A 6,000-nucleotide genomic window follows, 5' to 3' on the forward strand; every position below is an offset into this window, starting at 1 on the left:
AGAATAGAATAGAATAGAATAGAATTCAGTGTGTGAGTGAATTGTCCGAATGAATTAAAAGAGTGTTTCATTTGTGAATTTCTAAACGGCTAATACAAAACACACATGACATGATTGCTGAAATATAGGAAAAGATTTCCATGTCAGTATGCAGTAATCTCCATATAGTAACAGTTATGTTCACCTACACTAAGATTATCACTTGTAATGTCTTTTTAAAGAGGTTCACTGTTCAGTTGCTCTTCATTCCAGCCCACGTAAGGATAATATACAATTGTTTTTTACCACTTTATGAGCCTATTTTACTGAAAATCATAGTGTTCATGGAAATCTATAGGATTGAGCCTGTTTGATTTAGCCACATAACATAACTAAAGGTTCATTTGGTATTTGAAAGCATTATTAGTTTAGCCCAAATAATTTCTGAACCAACATGCAAATTATATGGGAAGTGGAGAAGTTGTAGCGTTCTGCAGAAATCTGTGGGCGAAGATTCCTTGCAGGCCTATGATTATCTGCCAAGTCCAGGCAGTTTCATATTTCATATTCCAAGGCATTTAAAGGGACAGTCCCCCGAGACAGGCTTGCTCTAGGGCATGGGGGATCCCAGCACAGGACTACAACTATATCCTGCAAACATACCTGCTAATCAATCATACTAACTACACTCACCTAAAGGATTATTAGGAACACCATACTAATACTGTGTTTGACCCCCTTTCGCCTTCAGAACTGCCTTAATTCTACGTGGCATTGATTCAACAAGGTGCTGAAAGCATTCTTTAGAAATGTTGGCCCATATTGATAGGATAGCATCTTGCAGTTGATGGAGATTTGTGGGATGCACATCCAGGGCACGAAGCTCCCGTTCCACCACATCCCAAAGATGCTCTATTGGGTTGAGATCTGGTGACTGTAGGGGCCATTTTAGTACAGTGAACTCATTGTCATGTTCAAGAAACCAATTTGAAATGATTTGAGCTTTGTGACATGGTGCATTATCCTGCTGGAAGTAGCCATCAGAGGATGGGTACATGGTGGTCATAAAGGGATGGACATGGTCAGAAACAATGCTCAGGTAGGCCGTGGCATTTAAACGATGCCCAATTGGCACTAAGGGGCCTAAAGTGTGCCAAGAAAACATCCCCCACACCATTACACCACCACCACCAGCCTGCACAGTGGTAACAAGGCATGATGGATCCATGTTCTCATTCTGTTTACGCCAAATTCTGACTCTACCATCTGAATGTCTCAACAGAAATCGAGACTCATCAGACCAGGCAACATTTTTCCAGTCTTCAACTGTCCAATTTTGGTGAGCTCGTGCAAATTGTAGCCTCTTTTTCCTATTTGTAGTGGAGATGAGTGGTACCCGGTGGGGTCTTCTGCTGTTGTAGCCCATCCGCCTCAAGGTTTTGCGTGTTGTGGCTTCACAAATGCTTTGCTGCATACCTCGGTTGTAACGATTGGTTATTTCAGTCAAAGTTGCTCTTCTATCAGCTTGAATCAGTCGGCACATTCTCCTCTGACCTCTAGCATCAACAAGGCATTTTCGCCCACAGGACTGCCGCATACTGGATGTTTTTCCCTTTTCACACCATTCTTTGTAAACCCTAGAAATGGTTGTGCGTGAAAATCCCAGTAACTGAGCAGATTGTGAAATACTCAGACCGGTCCGTCTGGCACCAACAACCATGCCACGCTCAAAATTGCTTAAATCACCTTTCTTTCCCATTCTGACATTCAGTTTGGAGTTCAGGAGATTGTCTTGACCAGGACCACACCCCTAAATGCATTGAAGCAACTGCCATGTGATTGGTTGATTAGATAATTGCATTAATGAGAAATTTAACAGGTGTTCCTAATAATCCTTTAGGTGAGTGTATATTAACACACTAGCTTTAGTGTTAGTCACCACATAACTTCTTTTCAATCTCAATTCGTTTGTAGTATTTTTTAATTATTTTTTTTTCTGTGTAGCGATGAAACAACATTTTGTGTCTTCTGAAGACTGATCTTAGTCCAAAATGATTCTGTTTTACTGGAATGTGCCAATGTTAAGCATGCTGAAATCATCACAGCTCATTACTTCAGTTAACAATGCTGCAGTTCTTGTTTCCAATACCAACTTTTACAGTTTGTAACTTTTTACTACAATATCAAAAATGAAGGATGGGGCTTGATTTTTTATACATTCATTGGAATTGGGAAACTGTATATGATAGGTGATTGAGTAGACGGCTTGGTGACACTAGCCAAAATAGAGAGTGTGCTTTCACAGGTAAAGAAATGTTTTTTAGTTTTTTTAAATAATGTGCATTTTGATTATTTTATAATACATTTTGATTTCATGGTGACTTTTAACAGAATGAAGTGTAACAAGGAGCTGCGCTGAAAAAAAGTTAAACGACCGTGTAAAAGTTAAAGTGCATTTTTATATTAGGTTTCCGGTTTAAACCAGTTTTGTTCAGTATAGCTAAAAGCAAATAACACTCCGCATAGAAACAAAAAGTTGAGTGTTGATGCACAGAACACATACTGGCTTTACTGACTCCAGAATGTATTTATTTATTTTTGTTATACATGACACACTATGGCAGTCTTTCAGTTCACTCTTTCCCTATAACGGAGAATGGTTGCAAACATTGAAAGCACACTGTTCAGTAAGATATGATCTCCCACAAGCCAATACATGTTGCATTTCACAAATAAGGGAGATTTTATGATGCAGTGTAATTTAACATTTGTTTGGCTAATGAGCAGCGCCCCCATTGACCAGCCATCCGCGGGAACTTGCTGGCCCATTAAATAAACTATTAGTCCATGGTAATAAGAATCATATTACTGCTGCGTGGGTGTCTGATAGGAAGACAATGAGCTGATGGTTATTTTCACATAGAAAGCTCACGGCTCACAGATCTGTGCTTAATGTGGCAGACGAAGACAGCCAGTCGAAGGTTGTCGTGTGTGAGACAGACATTTTTCATTAATGACCTGTATGCATTTTCATAGCAAAGCAGATTTTGTTTGTTTTGCACTCGCATTCTGTTGTTCATTTTTATTTAAGAGTCAATGGATCGCATTAATTTAACAACAATAAATTATGGAAACAAACAACACATGAATACATATTGAATGCATTGCTAATGTTTTAATATGGTCACTCAGTAATCCACCTACTTCAGTTCTGCCTCATGATGTAGATTGATGATACTGAGTGTTTATTAGTAAACATCATATTTTAAAGGTTACATTTTGTTAAATGACATCAAAAGTGGAAAATGTTTCTCAAAAATGTACATTTACTCACAAAACTGATGACTTTCAGACGCCATCTTTATTTTTAAGCTCAACTGTCACAGAATGGAAAGCAAAGGATTGTGGGATATCAAAGGCAGCGAAGGATACATCTATGCGGCCTTCAGAAATTGATCAGATGAAGGTTCTCAAGAGACAGGAAGTGAAGCTGACATTGCATTTGGACGTGCATCGTCGCCTTCTTGGATTGAGTCCTCCGACGGCAGCATTTTTAAAGGGAAACTTCACCGTTTTTTCATATTAAACTATGTTATTCCCTTAACTAAGACGAGTTGATGCATACCTCTCTCGTCTCAGTGTGTGCACTCAATCGCTCTGGCGCGCGGCGACACATTGATAGCAATTAGCTTAGCCCAGTTCATTCATTACGATCCAAACAGAGATGAAGTTAGAAGTGACCAAACACCTCCACGTTTTCCCTATTTAAAGTTACACGGGTAGTTACTTCGACTCAGCGCAGTAATATTGTAACTCCTGAAAAATCCTCTCCCTCTCCCTCTCACTTCTGTCATTAGAACCAACGTGACTTTTTACTGCGCCGAGTCGAAGTGCTCCCAAGTGCTATTCCGCCATACATTATAGTTCTCCTTTTTACCCGCTTAGAAAAGCGCCACATTTTATTTTGTGTCACCATACTTGGTCGTGTAACTACTCGTGTAACTGTATTTAAATAGGGAAAACGTGGAGGTGTTTGGTCGCTTCTAACTTCATCTCTGTTTGGATCGTAATGAATGAACTGGGCTAAGCTAAATGCTATCAAAGTGTCGCCGCGCGCCAGAGCGATTGAGTGCACACACTGAGACGAGAGAGGTATGTATCAACTCGTCTTAGTTAAGGGAATAAGTAAGGAATAATTGACGACAGGCCGTTGAATTACTCGGGTGTGCATTATTTTTCTAATAATTCAACGGCCTGAAGTCAATTATTCCGCTTATACTACAGTTACCACACCTCGAAACATTGTTCAGATTATGTATTTCAAGACGTTTGTAAAGTTTTTGTCATTAAAACGCTCTTGTATGTAGGACTAATTTCTTACGCATCTAATCCCATGCCTCCGTTGCTAATTCCAAAACGTCATTTCAGAGTTAGTAACGGAGGTTTGAGCCGCTGATAGCAGACTAATGCTGGGTTAGGGTTAGGTAGAGTTAGTAACGGAGGTTTGAGCCGCTGATAGCAGACTAATACTGGGTTAGGGTTAGGGTTAGGTAGAGTTAGTAACGGAGGTTTGAGCCGCTGATAGCAGACTAATGCTGGGGACACACGACTAGCTGACACATTCTCTGACTGGTTTCATCGACTGCAGCAGATTTTAAACACCGACTTTGAACACAGACTGAACGCGCCGAACACGCGTTTGGGCATGATCAGTCATAAGTATCAAATTACATTCATAAATGGCCTTAAAGTGTGTTCCCGGCTTTATGCAGTTATTAATGCAGTTATTAGAGAGAGATGTTGCAATAATGAGACAGAAAAGCATGTGCGTCAATATTATTATTTATTAATTAATTCAATTCGTTTTAATTAATTCGTTCATTTATTTATTTTTTCTATTATTGACAGATGACAGACTAGCCAAATAAATGAAACCCAAAGCCCTTTTAACAAGTAGGCCTATCAATGATTATTTATTTGTTAAATTATCTGCAATAAAAATCCGTGCTGCAGGACTATCCATTTATTTACCCTATATTCAGTTAAATTTTCTATTGATTATAGATAGGACTTTATAGTTTATTTATTCAAATTAAACTGCATGTTTCTATTGATTGTGAAGCTAGACATTGAAAATTGCAGATCAAGCGCATGGGGCGAAATGCTTTTTCTTGTTATGAATTGTATCCTATTTTCCGTTATTACAGTTGACTACGCGAAGTGATATGGAACTGTAATGCGGTCGAGACCTGCCTGGAACTACTTTAGCTGTGCGTTTCCCTGAAAATAATGCACACCTTAGAACGTTCGTCAACCAATCAGATTCAAGCATTCAAGGGCCCTGTAGTATAACATAGTTTAATATGAAAAAACGGTGAAGTATCCCTTTAAGCTTTCAGACGCAGTGTAACTTTTGGCCCTCTAGGGGTTAAAAAACAAAACTGCATGCATTTTGCAGAGGAACATTGTTTTGGTTGTGCTTCGGCTCTGCATATCTGTGTGTATGAATATGACCCTTCACAATAGATAACTCTGTTAGAGAGCTACATATGGGAATGTATCTGTTCAATGAAAACTTTACTCTCCTATTGAGAGATAAAAACACTGTCTCTGTGTCGCTTTTATAACATTTCAAATCCCTCAGTTCTCGCCACCTCTGAAAAGCCAAGCTAATGTTGATTCTGGTTTTATTACGAGCTGGAGATTTATCGGCTCCATGTCAACCTTTCTCACTCGTTGTTGTGAAAACTATATGCCACTCCTACACCAGACACACGTCAAAGTAACCAGAGCAACTTCTCTCTGTTTACGGAAATGAGGAGACACACATGGGTGAGTGACGCCCCATAATGCATTAGGGTAAGACAAAAACACATTTTGGAAGAAGGATTGATGATATGTTGACTCATTATTTAAATTTGGTTCATTTTGAACAGAAAATTGCACAATGTACCTTTAAATTGTTCTTTATTAAATATATAAATATATTTTAACAAAAATGTTCTTCAAAATAAAAAGTTT

This window comes from Leuciscus leuciscus, assembly GCF_965113295.1.
Source record: "Leuciscus leuciscus genome assembly, chromosome: 11".
Taxonomy (NCBI): domain Eukaryota; kingdom Metazoa; phylum Chordata; class Actinopteri; order Cypriniformes; family Leuciscidae; genus Leuciscus; species Leuciscus leuciscus.